General features: G+C 37.9%; 1 long non-coding RNA gene and 1 pseudogene across 2 annotated transcripts; one reads left to right on the top strand and one right to left on the bottom strand.

Moving 5' to 3' along the window:
* Positions 1-7,711: 7,711 nt before the first annotated feature.
* On the top strand, positions 7,712-8,083 carry LOC149394367 (uncharacterized). Its single transcript, XR_016299713.1, has 3 exons — positions 7,712-7,806; positions 7,879-7,983; positions 8,047-8,083. It is a non-coding gene; the product is annotated as an uncharacterized LOC149394367 (long non-coding RNA).
* A 3,514-nt stretch (positions 8,084-11,597) lies between these two features.
* Positions 11,598-17,953, bottom strand: LOC149394366 (uncharacterized; annotated as a pseudogene). The gene is made up of 8 exons (XR_016299931.1): positions 17,651-17,953; positions 17,572-17,602; positions 15,801-15,899; positions 15,618-15,696; positions 15,267-15,326; positions 14,711-14,832; positions 14,337-14,408; positions 11,598-11,841 (listed from the first exon to the last, which is right to left on the bottom strand). The product of XR_016299931.1 is annotated as an uncharacterized LOC149394366 (transcript).
* Positions 17,954-19,446: the final 1,493 nt, after the last annotated feature.

The following is a 19,446-nucleotide window of genomic DNA, read 5'->3' as shown; positions in this document are numbered from 1 at the left end:
AGCGTTGCCGACGGTTATGGCAGAGTCGGGGATGTTCAACAGCATCCAAGGGCGGAGCGAGAACTAGATGGCGGCCAAATTCGACTTCCACAGTTACTATGGCTAGTCGATCAAAAAGTGCCACAATGTGTGACAAGGTATGTAATTTGAATAAGAACAAGATTAAGAGTATTTTGTGTATAAATTTTGTGGTTTTGTCTTTCAGTGGTGATTGCAGGATGTTCGCAATCAAGTATGTGGAGCACATCCTTGTTGGCGCGGGGTTCGATACACTTCTAAGCGAGAACATGAGGACGTTCAGGAAGAAATGGTCGACCGATTTATTTTTCCAATTAGAAGCGCGATGATATGTATTCATTAAATATTTGGATATTTGTGTGTCATTAAATATTTCAAAATGTTATTTTAATGTTCGCTATGAAATTATATGATAAATAGTAAATATAAATATAAGCATAAGCACGTCTTCAACAAAACACGTACAAAAGTTGTCAACATAAAAATATGTCATAAATTCAAAACAAACAAAATAAAAGATAAATGTTGTCACTCTCCAAGTGCATGTCTTCTTGTTATGGCCCATACCACCACACTTACCACATTTGCGGTGAATAACAATTTTTTCGCCAATTGACCCTACGCCTTGTTTACTTTTCTTCGATCGACCGGCTTGTTTCTTTTCAATTGGTTCTGACACCTTCATATTCTTTATGTCATCCGGAACGTTCCATTGGTCTTCATTCCCAACAGGATATATGGATTCATTGTACATCTCAATCCATGCCTCCTTCGAATAGAAATGACTGCATAAAGAATAGACGTCGACACTCCTGTGTTGTGCAGATGCAATGGCATGCTCGCATGGGATTTCAAGTAGTTGTGGTAGCCCGCACGTGCATGTCTTTCTCAACAAATCAACATCAAAGTCACATCTCTCGTCTTTGACATGACATTCATACATACCGAGTCCATAGGTATTGACGAATTGTGCCTTTTTGTTTAGATGGGCGAGATTGTCTTGAAACTTCGGGGACAGTCTTGTATCACATTTTCTAGCCATTTCTTCTCGATCAAAAAACCACGTTTGAAGTGTGAATCTAATAAACTCAAGCAACGTGGTAATTGGAAACGTTCTAGCATTTCTCGTCTTATCGTTGAAGCTTTCTGCATTATTACTTGTCATTATATCGTACCTATATAAACAGTTACATATTAGCGACGTTCTAGTTAAAACACTTGTAATGACAAAGGGAAAAGTTTTAGTTTTACCATTTTCCAGGGAAAAATGCTCTTGCCCACCGATCAAATCCGACTTCCTCGAGATACTTAGCCATCTCGACATCTTTTCTCCTCAATTGCTGAAAATGAGCTTCGAAAGCCCGCTTATTGAAGGCATAAACGACATCATACATTTCAATTTCACAATGATCGATCTTGAATTTGTGTTGGACGTTTAGTTTGAGATGATGGAAGCATGCTCCATGAGGGATACCGGGAAACACCACTTCGACGCCCACTACAAGAAATACCACATTTAGCGACGAAACTATTAGCGACGACTTAATCGTCGCTAATAAATCGTCGCTAATAACCCTTTTAGCGACGATAAAATCGTTGCTAATTCTTTGGTGCGAAAAATATTGAAGTTTGGCGGCAAAGATAATTAGCGACGACTTAATCGTCGCTAATTCTTTTTTGTCGTCGCTAAGTTCGCGGGAAAATAATTAGCGACGATAAATTCGTCGCTAATTATTTCTGAATTCATTTAGCGACGACAATTTCGTCGCTAAAAATGTTGAATTAATTTCGAATTTTAAAGTGGGAAAAATCCCTCCAATTTAATTAAGACGAAAACATTTAGCGACGATAAAATCGTCGCTAAAGATTGTTTTATCGTCGCTATAAAATTAGCGACGAAATAATCGTCGCTAAAGGTCATCCAGTTTATGACGAATTTTAAAGAGGGAAAAATCCCTCCCATTAAATTAAAACGAAATGATTTAGCGACGATTTTATAAAATCGTCGCTAAACGTATGAAATTTACTAATAGCGACGATTTCATCGTCGCTAAATGTCTTGTTAACGTAAGTTCATTTAGCGACGAACCGAAATCATTTAGCGACGAAAAAATCGTCGGTAAAGGTCTTTAAATACCAGAAACGCGACCCAGCTCCCCATTCGCTCAGAAACCCTAAATTCTACTTTCTCTCTCTACTTTCTCCCTCCTCCGCTGTGAGAAACGACCGCCGTGTGTCGCCGACGCTCCTCCGCCGTGTGCCTCGCCGGTAAGTCTCTCTCCTCACTACTTCTCTCTCTCTCCTCACATCTCTCTCCTAAAGTCCCTCTCTCTCCCATTACAGCTCATCCTCCGCCGCTCCTCCGCCGCTCCGCCGCCGACGCCGACGCCGCTCCACCACCGACGCCGACGCCGCTCCCCTTCTCTGGCCGCGCGCGCTCTCCCTCTTGATCTTGATCGGTAAGTTTTTTTTTTAAAAACTATATATATATATATATATATTAGTTAGTTAGTTATAGGATTAATATATATTAGTTATAAATTTATGTATATATTAGTTATATAGTTGTATATGATTAATATATATAGAATTATAAACTTTAGTTATAAATTTATTTTAATTAGTTATAGGATTATAAACTTTAGTTATATATTTGTTATAAATTAGTTATAAATGAATTATATAATTTTAGTTATAAATGTTTGTTATATATTTTTTAGTTATAATTTTAGTTATAAATGAATTATATAAGTATAAATTAGTTATAAACTTTAGTTATATATTTGTTATAAATTAGTTATAAATGAATTATATAATTTTAGTTATAAATGTTTGTTATATATTTTTTAGTTATAATTTTAGTTATAAATGAATTATATAAGTATAAATTAGTTATAAACTTTAGTTATATATTTGTTATAAATTAGTTATAAATGAATTATATAATTTTAGTTATAAATGTTTGTTATATATTTTTTAGTTATAATTTTAGTTATAAATGAATTATATAAGTATAAATTAGTTATAAATGAATTATATATTTTTAGTTTATAAATTTGTTATAATTTATATTTTTAGAATTATATATTTGTTATACCAAATATAAATTTTATAAATTATAAATGAATTATAAATATTTGTTATAAATTTTATAAATTATAAATGAATTATATATTTGTTATAAATTTTATATTTGGTAAAATTATGTAAAAACAATTAGTTAGTTTATGTAAATTAAATGGAATTGTATTTAATTGTTGTTAGAAATGATTAAAAATGTGATGGATTATGAATTTTAATAATCGAACCACTGAGGTTGGATTTATTGTTAGTTTTAGGATGTTTCTATGCAGGTTTTAAAGTTAAAGGCTTGATGCCGGGTTGTTAAGTTTATAGGGGAGGTTCTGTCGAAATTTCGGTAGGATCGATCGTGAAATTATAAAATAAAATCCGAAAACTACTAAATTTTGAAATGTTCAATCTATAGGTAAAATGAGTTATCCAAATAGGAATTGGATAATCGAGGACCAACGTTTAAGCGTTGAGTTTGCGGCTGGCATGACAGAGTTCATGGCAATGGCCCGACAACACGTAAATGTCGAAGGACGAGTTAAGTGTCCATGCAAGAGGTGTAACAACGTGTTGATGCAAAAAATTCCTGATATAGAGAATCATCTCTTTATCAGAGGATTTAAGAGGAATTACACGAGGTGGAACTTTCACGGGGAGGAAGAAGATGACGTAATGCAGTATCAGACGGAGTACAGAGGAGGAGGGATGTTTGATGCTGTACACGATATCTTAGATCACAACGACGTAGACGGTGACGATGACAGTATTGACCCGAATGCAGAATACCAGAGTGGACAGTTCGATGACCTTTTCAGCGACCTGAACACAGAATTATGGCCGGGTTGTACGGAGTATTCGTCACTCTCATTTGTTGTCACGTTGATGCATTTGAAAGTGATGAACAAGTGGACGAATAAGTCGTTTGATCAGCTTCTGAAAGTACTGAAAAAATCTCATCCGATCGACAACACGATTCCAGAGTCACATTATGAAGCAAAGGCGAAATTGCGTCGATTTGGTATGGGTTACGAGTCGATTCCCGTTTGCAAACACGATTGCGCGTTGTTTTGGAAGGACAACGCCAATCTAGACGAGTGTCCAGTTTGTAATGAGAGTCGGTGGCTGATGAAAGACGGTGGAAAAAAAGTAGCGCATAAAGTGTTGCGCTACTTTCCACTGAAAGATCGACTTAAGCGACTGTACGCGAGTCGGCACACAGCTCTAGAGATGCAGTGGCACGAGAATGAACGCAGTAAAGAGGATGGTGTACTGCGACATCCTGCTGACGGAGCAACGTGGAAGGAGATCGACCGAAAATATCCCATGTTTGCGACAGAACTGAGGAACGTCCGGCTTGGACTTGCCGCCGATGGTTTCAACCCATTTGGTGACATGAGTTTATCGTACAGTATGTGGCCGGTAGTCTTGACTGCGTACAATTTACCGTGGTGGTTGTGCATGAAAACATCGTACTTGATGTTAACATTGCTTATACCAGGTTGTAGTGCACCGGGTAAAGACATGGATGTTTTCTTACGACCGCTGATTGATGAGCTGAAGGAATTGTGGGAAACCGGTGTTGTGTTGAGAGATGGTTCGACCGGTGAGCTATTCAGGTTGTTTTCCGTACTTCTATGGACGGTGAATGATTTTCCAGCGAGAAGCAGTTTGTCGGGATGGAGTGGTCAAGGGTACCTTGCTTGTCCGACGTGTAACAACGACACACCATCTTTCAAGGCTCGAAACAAGATTGTTTACTGCGATCATCGTCGATTCTTGCCGTTGTTACACCCGATGAGGAAGAGCAAACTGTACAAGGTACGAAATGAGAAACGACCACCACCAGTGAGAAAATCAGCGAGCGATATACTTCGACAATTGCGATTAGTGGGAGATGCAACCCCGGGGAATCACCCTGACTTCAGCGGGAAGAAACGAAAGCGCGATGCGAGTGAGCTGAATTGGACAAAGAAAAGTATTTTCTTCGAGTTGCCGTATTGGTCGAGTCTTACGCTGAAGCATAACCTCGATGTAATGCATATAGAAAAGAATGTATGCGACAATCTTCTGGGTACCTTGCTGAACATCGAGGGGAAGACGAAAGACACAGATAAGGCGCGGTTGACTTTGGCGGACTGGAACATAAGGCACGAGCTTCATTTATACCAAGAAGGAGATAGATGGATGAAACCGCCTTCGTCATACACTCTGACACCTTCAGAACGGAAGCGGTTTACTGAGTTCTTGAGATCTGTCAGATTTCAAGATGGTTTTGCGGGGAATTTGAAGAAGAATGTTACCGCGGATGGGAGGTTGACGGGTTTGAAGTCTCACGATTGTCACGTGATTATGCAGCGCCTATTGGCTCCTGCTATTCGTCCTTTTCTGGAGCGAACAATTCGAGATGCCATAATAGAGCTCTGCAACTTCTTCAGACTTATTTGCTCTAGAACGCTGGTATATTGTGTAAGTTGGAACGAATTTTCCCGCCTGATTTCTTCACAATCATGGTTCATTTGGTAATGCATCTACCGGAGGAGGCAATTAACGGAGGTCCAGTTCATATGCGGTGGATGTACCCATTTGAGAGATACCTTGGAACGCTCAAGAACTTTGTGCGTAATCGAGCTAGACCAGAGGGTTCAATTGCCGAAGCCTATGTTGTAGATGAAGCATTGACATTCTGCTCAAGGTATCTAGAAGGCGTTGAGAATCGTTTCAACATGCCCCAACGAACAGACGTCGCGTCTAACTTCGAAGGTGTCGAACGGGAGTTATCGGTGTTTCAGTCATCAAGTTGTCGGCCTTACGGGAAGATGGCCACGATACGCTTAGATGAGAATATACGATTGCTCGCTGAGTGGTACATTTTACGAAATTGTCTCGAAATTGACGATTTCATGAGGTAAATGAGTGAAATAAATGAACTTGAATTATATTTATACGAAGTGATGTATTAAATGAACATGAATTTTATTTCAGTGAACACATAGATCTCATGGAATTAGAAGGTCGGCCAGATGTTGAAGAAGCGCATCGACTTGAGTTCCCAAAGTGGTTTTGGGAAAAGGTATTTCACTACCAAACTCAAAAAATATGAGATAATTACTAACCGACTCGTTAATGGTTGTATGTAGGTATTTCGCATGAGCCAAGACGGATTATCCGTTACCTCCGAATTATATGCATTGGCATTGGGACCACATTTCGCACCACAGACGTATCCGTGTTGTGTAGTGAACGGGGTTAAATTTATCTCTCGTCAACGTGATAGCAGAAGAACAACTCAGAATAGCGGGGTATGTGTACCAAGTGAAGGAGGTCACGACTTCTACGGTCAAGTAGAAAACGTCATTGTCTTGACGTATCAGAACAATTGTCGCGTCGTCTTATTTCAATGTTGTTGGTTCGGTGATCAAGATCCGAGGAAAAGGACACGCAACGACAATAACTTGACAAGCGTGTATGTGGCAAAAGAATGGTACAAAGACGAGCCATTTATTTTGGCAACTCAAGCGAAACAAGTTTTCTACTTGGAAGATAACTTGAATGGTCCTGATTGGCAAATCGTCGAAGAGTGTAATCATCGAAATGTGTGGGATCTTCCTGATATTGACCTCATTCTTGGTCAATCTTCGTCTTCAGTTCAGTTGTCAGTAGAACCGTTAGATTTAGATTCACTGTCAACGCGTCATCAGTCTGCGATACCAGAGCCCGTGAGCAACGACGCAGTTAACTTGTTGGAGAATATTGAAGAAGAAGAGTTTATCGATGATGAAGAAACTGAGGACGAAGATTTGATGGAAGAAGATGATTTGTCAGACGACGATGATTGATAGTATATAACGTTTTTCATTTACTTACTAAATTAACTGATTTAAATCATTAAGAATGCATAACCAAATAATTTTTTTTTTTGAATTTCAGATGGCTGCGGCTACAGGAGCTGGAGGCAGCGGAGGCGGGGATGACTTCTTAGCCCGTCTCCCGAATTATTGCCAGTCGGCGCCCGTACGTGATGGCGTCGAAGAAGAAGACGAGGATATCGAACCGGCCGTGCGTGGGCCGACGGTCGGGCTTCGATCTGAGCGTGCACGGCGCCCCGGGGTGAAGGAAGTCGTTATTTATAACGAGGACTTTCAGTCGTTCTTGCAGCCAGAGCGCGAGATGGATCCGGATCTCGCGACGTTCGCGAACACGCTCGGGTTGGTCGTCCGAGACAAGATCTCGCCTACGGTCCCAAGGTGGACGAATGCGAACGTGGGGCCGGCGAAGGAGGCCGAGATCCGAGCAGCGATTCGAGACAAGTACGACATTCGAGTCGATGGTTATGCAACCGGGAAGAAGAAGGCCATTGTCGATGCGGCAATCATTCGAGACGCGAAGACTCGTCTTCGCGATTGGAGGCATACATTGCGGTCGTGGTTCGACATTGACTGCAAGAGCAGCGTACAGGTGGCGCGGTCGCTGAAACCGAAGACCGTTAAGTTCGACACCGAATGGGAGACGCTGATACAACGATATACGAGCGATGAATTTAAGGTAATATCGAATCATTTACGTTACTCGAATGTTTATTAAACGATTTGTTATTTACGTGTACGTTTACTTATATTACAACAGGCTATACAAGCGAAGAATAAGGCGAATCGCGCGAAGAAGAAGACGAAGACTCGACAGGGGACGATTGGGTTCTCGACCCACCGCATGAAAAACGTAAGTTTTATGTTTATATGATACATCAAATCGTTAAAATTATCTAACACTTGAAGTTTTGTTTACATGCAGAAGAGCGTCGAGACAGGCGCATTCGAGAGCTTGTTTGCGAACTACAAGCGCCAACATCAGTCCGACAAGTCTGAATGGCTGACTCCTGAAGCCTCCGCACGTTATGTAAGTTTACATTTATTTTTCTTATTTTTCGATTAATAGATACTAACTAGTTAATTATATCAGGATCGACTGGTCGCTAGGTTCAACACGTTGCGAGCGGAGGTTGAGCACCAAGGAGCGGACGTTGATATTTCCGTTCTAGAGCAGCAGGCGATCCGCGATATTATGGGTTCGCGGACTGATCACTTGACCGGCGTCGGACGTTTGGTGCCACAGGGAGCACGGATGGCGGCTGAAGTCGCCGAAGTCTACGGTTCGGAGGCTGGGACGTCGCAACCAGGATATGTCTCGTAGGAGGTGTTGGCATCGACCCTCGCCGCGTTCGCCGAGACAATACAGAGTCAGGTGCCCGGCCTCAACCTTAGCTCGTTCATGTCCCAATTTCCGCAGAGTTCGCAGCAGGCTCCGTCATCCCACAGCCAGCAGACTCCGACGGCCGACGTCCACACTCCGACGCCCGACGTCCGCACTCCGACGGGCGGCCAGCAAAGGACTCCCGACGCCAGCCAGCAGACGACGCCCGGCGGACCAAGTCAGTCTACTCCGACGCCGCAGCCTGCAGAACTTCAGCGCCAGCAGAAGAGCGTTTCTCGTCGAGGAGGGGGAAAACGAGTGGCGGGACGACAAAGCAAACGTCGCGACTAGTGGTTTATTAGTTGTTTTGTGTATTTATTATTTACATATTTCTCGATAACCGAAAATGTACGTAACCGGATTTTATATAGTTGTTGATTTGGATAATATAATTTAGTTTTTATATGATTTTTCATTTTAGAATTTCACAACCAAAAAACCGTAAAAAATAAATAATTAACGACGAAAAAAAAATTATAATAATAATAATTAGCGACGATAAAATCGTCGCTAAATATCATTCACACAACGTTTTAGCGACGACTTTGTTGGCGCGGGAAAAATTCCCGCGTGAATTAGCGACGACAAAATCGTCGCTAAAACTCTGTTTCACAACGAAAAAAACTTCTCGTCACAACATTTAGCGACGACTTTGTCGTCGCTAATTGATGCGGGATTTTTTCCCGCGGTAATTAGCGACGACAAATTCGTCGCTAATTGTCTGTTTCAAAATGAAAAAAAACTTATGGTCACAACATTTACGGACGATTTTATCGTCGCTAATATCGTCGCTAAATATTTACCGACGATTAAATCGTCGCTAAATATATTTAGGCACGGCGAATTAGCGACGATTTTTATCGTCGCTAATATCGTCGCTAAATACATTTAGCGACGATTTTAGGGTTATTACCGACGAATAAAATCGTCGGTAAATGTTGTAGTGGCCATGTATGATGCTGACATGTCGATCGGATATGAACACCAACTCTTCAACGTCTTCACCGATAGCTTCTCTCAACTTTATCAAAAAACCAAATCCACGAAGCATGACACTCGCTATCTACTACCCCGAATGCAAGTGGATATAATTGTGAATTAGCATCCATCGCAATTGCGCATAGCAACTGTCCACCGTATTTTGTCTTAAAAAATGAACCGTCTAATGATATCACCGGTCGACAAGACTTGAATCCTCTACGACACGCCCCAATAGAAAAGAACGCGTACTTGAATCTATCGCCATCTTTCACAAACGCAGTCAGAGTCCCAGGGTTCTTCTGCTCCAACATGTATAGCCAAGATGCTAACTTCTGATAAGATTCTTCTGGCGTACCCCTTACGTATGAAATTGCTTTCTCCCTGGTTCTCCAAGCTTTCCAGTACGAGATGTTAACACCCCATCTTGTCTTGACTTCCTCTCTTACGTTATGTGCCGAATACTCAGCCATAGAGCTAATACTGTACTTATCTTTAAAGACGTGACCAATAACCCAAGGTGCAGCTCCTCTATGTCATTCTGTTCGAACCACACGCGCACAAGAATGTCTACTCTCGTACAACGTAATCTGCCACATATCAGACCACTGCACAACACCCCTCAGCTTCCAAGTGCACATCTCATTTTTCCATATGACATACCATCTACTTTTCGAAGAGGATTTCACTCTAAACTCGAAATTATTTTTTAGAGCAAAAACATGAATCTCTTGCTTCATCTGCTTCTTGGACTCAAACTGCTTCCCGAGGTATATTTCTTATGTGCTACCTATTGCATTCAATGGTTATAATACATATAACATAACATTTTTCATTTAAGAATATAAGTACATCTCATTCTTAATACCTGTCGAAGAATTTGGCAACTGACTTGGACCGTCATTATGTTCTTCCTTGTCAAAATCATCGGTTGTGAAGTCGGGGGCTTTCCATGAGTAAGGCATGCAATCTGTTGGTGATACAACTTTATGAGGGTTACATGATGGTTCACCCTGTCCCGATGGTACTGTAAAATGTTTTACAAAATCTTCATATTCTTCAGTGTTCACGAACTCTTCAAATTATGTTCCTTTGTCACAGTTGTGTCCATCATCTACGTCAAACTTGTCTTCATCATCCAGATCGTTGTTGTGGTAGTCATATCTATCACGCTTGTATACTTCATCGTCTCGGTCATCTATTCGACTGTTGAACACATCATTATCATCTCGGTCATTTGTAATAAGATTATGTTGTCTCTTGTTGAGTTCAACACGAGACAATTCTTCGTTCATCACATTTTTCCCTTTATCTTTTTTTTGGAGTTAACGCCTTGACTTCTTTCGATACCAAAGTTACACAAAGTGCATAACTTCTACGACTTTTATTCTTCGTATAATACTTAACGTCCATATCGTCCTTCAACAAAGCAGGCTCGATTGGCATATTACCCGCCTCATATGGAACTTCAAACTTTAAGTCATACTTTGATCTGTCTATATCGACTCTCTTGTACACCTTGTCGACTAACTCCATGTAGGTTGTCTCTTTCGAAACTTCAAGCGGAAATGTTCTCGCGTTTTTGAACACGTATAAGTGTCCATTTCTCTCCCACGTGCCGTTAACCATCAATAAAACTGCAAGAAATATCACAAAAATGTATTAAACTTTGATTTTTTCCAAACTCATCGGAACCGGTCGGAAAATGTCAGAAAATGTCGGAAAATTGGTCCTGTCGGAAATTGTCGGAAACTGTCGAAAATTGTCGGAAATTGTCGGAAATTGTCGGAATTTTTGCTTGATTTTCATCGGAATTTTTATATGAATTTCATCCAAAAAGGTCGGATTTCATCGGAAATAACGTTAAATTCCGGAAACTTTAACCTACATCTACCAACTTTATTTTTTCGATACAAACTATATGACTAAAGCAATAAAAGATGAATGGAGAAGCATACTTGTCCATTTTGAAGGAATTACACCAATTGGATACGCGAAATGATGAAAAAATGAGAGAGAATGAGAGAAGTAGAGAATGAATTTTTTTAGTAGTGTTATATGGTCTTGCAAGGGTATTTTTGTCCGAAAAGTAACGGGTCTAATTGTGATATTTTCATAGTTTTTGAGTCTAGAAAATGAAATTTCTCTTTATTTTCTACGCGGTATTATTTTCTTAAATTGTTTACTCTTTATTTTGGCTGGTAAAATTAATGAAGCTTTTTTTTCCATTGGTGGACCAACAATGATGCAAGAAAAGAATCCAATAATTTAGATCTCCTTTTTCGATTTAGGGTCTCTTGTTCACATTGGGACAGCACAGAAGAAGCTGACAAGACAATGATAGCTCATCTTTCAAAATATAAAAATATTAGGCACATACACGAAAGAAGTTTTGTAAATACAAAGATGTAACAATTGTAGCTTCATATTTTGAAGTACTTGTATCCAAACTCCGAATTTCTCATCCCTTCTTCCCAATCACCAATCTTTCGACCTCCAAAAACTACTTGTTGGATTCCTAAATACCTGTCAATCCCATAACAAAACAATACGTGTTTAATAAGACATAAAAAAAAGGAAAAATTGAACGTAATGTTGTAATATTAATTTTCTCACTCTAAACTCAAGACCGTCAAGCAGTTGAGAAGCACGTCAATGGCAAAATGATCAGATGTACCTAGGTCAACCCTGCAAAGACATTCATCACTAAAGACCAACGTATGTATTTACTTTTTCAGAAAACATCAATTGATGTTCTCAAAATATTAGTTTTCTTCAACTCTGATTTTATAAAAAAAAAAATGGTTTATCAAAGTTGAAGCCAAACACACCGTATTATGAAAATAGTTATATATATAAAAAGAGTGATGTTGATAAGGTTGTAGTACCAGACTCGGCCCCAATTATCCTGAAATTCGAAGGCCTATTAGCCTTCTCTTCATCGTACGAAGGATCAAACTCCATCGATACGTTTGCCAGCTGTCAAACACTTGCCTATTAGCCTCTTTTCATAATTTCATCACAAACAACCTTTTCATTACAAAAATGAAGGTGACGTTTAGGTCTCTTATACAGGTGTGGTCTCTTATACAGGTGTTTTTGCCAAAACTGACTAACTTTCTACACAGATACGTTCGCCAGCTGTCAACACTTTCCCGTTATGTTTATTATGCTAAGTATATTCCGACTAACTTTCTTATTATAATTGAAAGACTTGGCATTGCTGTGTCTTAGTGGCTACATCACAATTTAGTCTAGAAATTTCAGTCTATGATTTTGAATACTACTCTTTTAGTCAGTCAAAATGTTCATAACTTCGTACGTCACCTGACTGTTTCAAGTGATTGTTGGGACAACAAACTTTCTGATACAGGGATGTATGTTTGCAGTGACAACCGAATGCAGTTTCCATCAAGTGCGATGACTTTCAAACCTGTAAATGAATCTTCGAAATGCTCTGTGGCATCAAACCTGCAATTAAAACCAAGTAAATGATTTCCATTTTACTGAGAAAACATACTTATGTGACAAAGAATTAGGAATACCATTTAAATATACAATCCAGATCTTCTAAGGATTTCAAGATGAGATTTTTCTTCTGTATTTGGTTTTCAAGTTCCAATAGCTGCAAGGTACGGAAAAATACAATGGTTAGAATTACTACATGCAAGAAAGATTAGAAAAAAAAAAAAAACAGAACCGAGAATTCAATTCAATTTTATCCTGATGGTTGAATGTTTGTTGAGCATTTGATGCATTTAAGCCAAAGGATAATCGAGCATGATTAGAAATATGTCCAATACATAAACACGTCTCTAACTGCAAAGACATTCATCACTAAAGACCAACGTATGTATTCACTTTTTTTAGAAAACATCAATTGATGTTCTCAATATATTAGTTTTCTTCAACTCTGATTTTATAAAAAAAAAACGGTTTATCAAAGTTGAAGCCAAACACGCCGTATTCTGAAAATAGTTATATATATAAAAAGAGTGATGTTGATAAGATTGTAGTACCAGACTCGGCCCCAATTATCCTGAAATTCAACATCACCGATGTCATGGAACGACGAGGGCATCGCTTTGGAGCCCTTTTGTTCATCGTACGAAGGATCAAACTCCACCGATACGTTTGCCAGCTGTCAAACACTTGCCTATTAGCCTCTTTTCATAATTTCATCACAAACAACCTTTTCATTACAAAAATGAAGGCGATGCTCAGGTCTCTTATACAGGTGTTTTTGCCAAAACTGACTAACTTTCTACACCGATACGTTCGCCAGTTGTCAATTGAAAGACTGACTTTCTTACTGGCTACGTCACAACTTAGTCTAGAAATTTCAGTCTGTAATTTTGATCTTCAACTTAGTCTACTCTTATTTAGTCAAAATGTACATAACTTCATACGTCACCTGATTTATATGCAGATGATCCGCGTGGGTATTAATGACAGTTATGCGATATATCCAAACAGACTAAGTTGGTTTTGTGTTACTAGAGATATTTTAAAAGCCAAACCTGAAGATTGGAAGAGTTGAACGAACCCAAGCGACCCATAACATACCACGATTGGAAAACCTGCGCATCCATCGTCATAAACATGATTTCATACTCTGTAACGAATAAGGCAAACATCTAAAAATTAAATATATAGAGTGATACTTGTAGAAAACTCACAGGATAAAGCACTTGCAATTGAGTTTATTCATCAGAAATATTTAATGTTTCATTCCACTAACATCCTAACAGTATGCTCTCAAATAACAACTATCCTAAGATACAGGCTACTAAATATTTCAGAAGCTATAAACATAATCTAACAATTTATTTTCATCCAAACTCCGGATTTCTCATCCCTTCTTCCCAATCACCAATCTTTCGACCTCCAAAAACTACTTGTTGGATTCCTAAATACCTGTCAATCCCATAACAAAACAATACGTGTTTAATAAGACAGATTAAAAAAAAAAGAAAAAAAAAGGAAAAATAGAACGTAATGTTGTGATATTAATTTCTCACTCTGAACTCAAGACCGTCAAGCAGTTGAGAAGCACGTCAATGGCAAAATGATCAGATGTACCTAGGTCAACCCTGCAAAGACATTCATCGCTAAAGACCAACGTATGTATTTACTTTTTAAGAAAACATCAATTTTTTTTTTTGAAAATGTGAAATTAATTTTTTTTTTTTTTTTTAAATGTGAAACATCAATTTTTATAAAATCAATTGATGTTCTCAAAATATTAGTTTTTTTTTTTTTTGAAGGCTCAAAATATTAGTTTTCTTCAACTCTGATTTTATAAAAAAACGGTTTATCAAAGTTGAAGCCAAACACGCCGTATTATGAAAATAGTTATATATATAAAAAGATGATGCTGATAAGATTGTAGTACCAGACTCGGCCCCAATTATCCTGAAATTCGACATCACCGATGTCATGGAACGACGAGGGCATCGCTTTGGAGCCCTTTTGTTCATCGTACGAAGGATCAAACTCCACCGATACGTTTGCCAGCTGTCAAACACTTGCCTATTAGCCTCTTTTCATAATTTCATCACAAACAACCTTTTCATTACAAAAATGAAGGCGATGCTCAGGTCTCTTATACAGGTGTTTTTGCCAAAACTGATTAACTTTCTACACCGATACGTTCGCCAGCTGTCAGCACTTTCCCGTTATGTTTATCATGCTAAGTATATTCCGACTAACTTTCTTATTATAATTGAAAGACTTGGCATTGCTGTGTGTTAGTGGCTACATCACAACTTAGTCTAGAAATTTCAGTCTATGATTTCGAATACTACTCTTTTAGTTTGTCAAAATGTTCATAACTTCATACGTCACCTGATTTTATGCATATGATCTGTGTGGGTATTAATGACAGTTATGTGAATATCCAAACAGACTAAGTTGGTTTTGTGTTACTAGAGATATTTTAAGATCCAAACCTGAAGATTGGAAGAGTTGAACGAACCCAAGCGACCCATAACATACCACGACTGGAAAACCTGAACATGAACATGATTTCATACTCAGTAACGAATAACGGCAAACATCTAAAATTTAAATATAGAGTGATACTTGTAGAAAGCTCACAAGATGCAAAGTAGGATAAAGCACTTGCAATTGAGAAATATTTCATTCTACTAACATCCTAACAGTATGCTCTGAAATAACAACTATCCTAAGATACAGGCTACTAAATATTTCAGAAGCTATAAACATAATCTAACAATTTATTTTCATTTTTTTTTTGGATCTAAAGAACAATGATGAACATGGTTCGATGATGAACTTACACTCCCGATAAGCTCAACATCTCGATCCGACGGTGCGCCGTAGAGTTCAAACCATATATACGAATCAATAGGATTGAAGCTGCAAAATCAACCACACCAAAGAATAGTACAAATCAGAATTAGAAAGCATTCAAAATAATAAGAGATAAATAAAAGGCAAGATGATTGAGTGAGAGAAATTACTCTCTAAAGCTAACTTTGAAAGAGAGAACAGAGCCCGTTTTCGATTTGGTGATGTCTTTTCCCTTTCTCCGAACTCTCTCTTCGATCTGTGCCACATTTCTAAACCCTCGTTAATGTCACTCTTAAAATGATATGTTATACTCGGAAAAAAAATGTACAAAAAATTAGTGTGTGAAATTCAAATGAAAAGCAAACATAACCTCACTTAACCAATTAATTTATTTTTTTAAGAAACAACGGGACTTTATTAAGAACGACGGCAAGGCCAGAAAAGAGTACAAAGAACCCAAAACAAAGCAAAGCAAAATCCCCGAGAAAACGGATTACTCACTTGGCCAATTAAATCAAGAGTAAAATTTAGAATGAAAAAAATATATATATTCGCCACTGTTTTATCTTTTCACATTCTCTTTGAAATTCTTCCGCATACGGGTACCCGCCTCAATAACTCATTCGACTACGAACGAAACTTGAGTTGCAACAGAAATATCACAGCAGTCCTATGTCATGGCCAACTTTGTTCCTCATCCACTTTGTGTCAAAATTTCGGTGTGACTTTGTGATAATCTCTCCCTGAAATAGTTTCTGTGGAATGAAACGGCATACGAAGCAGCAAAGCCTATGAAATTGGCGAACCTGGAGCAACTGAGATAAATCAGTGTTAGAGAAACTCTGTTGGAATTAGAAATAAATTTTAGCTCACATTGTTAAAAACCAGACTCCAATATAGTGTAATTTTCTATGTATAAAATCAAATAAAAAACCAGATATAATATTAAAACTAAATTTAGAACAACATCTCTTGTGTATGATTTAGCATAATTATTTGTCGTTTAAATTTTAAACCTAACATGTGATTTGGAACTCCTAGAACAACATTGCAATGGATATTCTTTGTATAAACTAACAGATTTATCATGTCTAGAAACAAACAGAAGTACCTTCGGTTCTGATGATACAAGTATTCCGTCCCCAGCCAAAACGCTGCTCAGAAATTCAGCTACAAACATCGATTTGATCGAGTGAAAGCTCTTCTGCAAATGCAATCCATGGCTTCCAAGCCCTCTCCACCGACTTACAAGATTTTGCATTGAGATGCCTTGGTAAATCGTAAATGTTGTTCGACATGGATTTGGAGTTTTTCCAAGTCCAAATACAATGGATTAGAAGGCCTCTCCAGTAAATTACAACCTCTTGCATCGAGACGCTTTATTGAGAAGGGAAGTTTCGGAAGGAGTTTGAGTTTGGAACAATCATTTATATTCACTGGTATGAGAGACTGCATATTGAAGATCGTGCTCGGAAGTTTCTCAAGATTTTGACAGTTCTGTAGGCTCAGACTTTTAAGCCCTATCAGATTCTCGATCGATGGGTGTAATATTTTTATCCTAGTCCCATCAAGCGAGAGTTCTTCTAAACATTCCATAGGCTCCTAAATTTCAGTCAAGTGTTCCAACTTTGAACTCTTTTCAATTGAAAGAATTTTTAGAGACTTGAGCTTGCATATTGTACTTGGAAGGGTTTTAAGCCGAGAGCAATCAAAACGCAATTATTCCAATCCATATTTATTTGAGATTATCGAGAGAAAGTAAAACGAAGCAATGTATATATAATTTGATATGGATGGACATAGTTTTGGAGTTAACACAAACTTCCAAAACTAGAAAACGTAATGGTGACACACTGAATAAGTAAGTTACACAACTTCAAGGCTCTTTCCAATGTAAAAGGATCAAAATGATGGGATCGGAAAAGGGGAAATTGAATTTACCTGATCGGCACCGAGAAAGTAAACCTAATTTCTGCGATATCAAACAACAGACACACATTATCATCATCATATCATATCATATCAAAGACTCGCCCTTTTTCAATTGATGATTGAAGAACATGAACTCGAAATTGCCTGATTTGACGATATCGTAATGCGCGTGAAGGACCAAATGAAAGCTGAGTTTTCCGGCGATCTAAATCCCTCTTTCGCTTGTCTTCTCTGAGCTTGAGAAGCCTCCGATCTCTCTCGCGGTGGTTCCAGAAGCTTTGGCCTCCGCTTCGCCGTCGTTAGGCTCGAAACAGACACTCCCACAGCCCAAAACGACAGTCGTTTGATTTGGCCGATACGGACTCTCCGAAACGACAGTCGTGATTCCCATATATATGTCCGTCTCTTCTGACCCGGAACCCAACCCAGTTGTCGACTGATCAGATTTTATTGAACTTCAAATGTTTTACCAACAATAATAAATTGTTAACGGAATTGCCACCAAAAAAAAAAAAAAAAAGGTTATTGAGTTATATAGCCACACGGATATAGTGGATTGAGATAAAACCCACCTTTGATTAATTTTTTGTAAATAGTCAAATAAATTTATTAACAGATTAATAAAAGCCTTATTTAACACAACCAAACATATATTTTAGGTAGTTAATAGGCTGCCACGTATGTAAATTGGCTATTTACAACTTATTTACCAAAGGTTGGCTAATTTACAATTCCTATAGTTTAAGTGGCTTGCGTAGCCAATTTCTTGAAAAAAAAATGTAAATTCTAAAGAACAAAAACTAATATATTGTTAACTAGCCTAATTACCACATAAATATAGCAGATGAATAATTACAGAATTTTTCACTGAATTCCAACACATTTAATAAACTGCCTTTATAATTTTCAAACTCTACAAACGTTTACTTTAAAATTGAAATTGTTACAAAATTATCTATTCAGTCAAATTGTTTTTAAGAAGAGGATCTGTTGTTCATTTTTTTTTTACCATTTCGCTTTTGCTCAGAAATGGTGATCGTAGCACCAATGAATTAATTTTTTTTCTTTATTTCTTTTTTATATAGGGCATTTAACTAATCAAATAACCATATCGAACGTGTTCATATATTCTTGGTTATTTATTTTGTGAATTGTTCTGTTTTTAAACTCTGTTCACTGATTCAGATCTTGTACAACAAACCCTTCGTAGAAGTAAAAAAGCTGATTCAAAATTAAGTCATTAATTATTTTTTGTTTAGTATGAAAGAACCTAATCAAAACAAAGTAGTAGCTGGATTTATCTTTTTACATCATCAAACGTTGTAGTATACTGGAAACAGGAAAATAATTTATAGTAGATACAAGTTTATGAAGCACTTTCTGGACTATTTTATATGCAGAAGAAAAAAAAAGTATCATACAGTCTTTAATTCTATACTGTTGTTGCTCAGAACCAAAATAATTTAATTATACTCACATAATAGTTTTAAAACCAATTTTGAAAAGAAATTTTTTTTAACTATTTCGGCGTGTAAAAGGTGACAGTGACCAACTTTTAAGATTTTTTTATAAGTGTTTGCAGCGGTCTCTCTCTCTCCCTCTCTCAGTTGTTTATTTGGTGAATCAGAACCTAGTTGTCTTTTGTTTCTTTTGCTTTTGCCTGTTTAGGATAATAATATACGTGAATCTGTCAAAGGATGTAACTTCGTACACGTAGTATACTATATGAATTATGTGAACCCAACATGTAAAAGTCCCACCATTTGACATTGGTGACTTCATTTACCCCAACTCAGTGCTCAGTCTTATATTCAAAGGCACAGATTTGACATATGAAATTCCACCTCAGCCATTGACGACTCTTCAGCTCCTCTCAGCCTGCTC

This window comes from Urtica dioica, chromosome 6, assembly GCF_054948205.1.
Source record: "Urtica dioica subsp. dioica isolate 48M chromosome 6, U.dioica_male_clone48M_v1_H2, whole genome shotgun sequence".
NCBI classification, from domain to species: Eukaryota; Viridiplantae; Streptophyta; class Magnoliopsida; order Rosales; family Urticaceae; genus Urtica; species Urtica dioica.
Note: the sequence above shows the minus strand (reverse complement) of the source record. Positions and strands in the feature narration are given on the sequence as shown.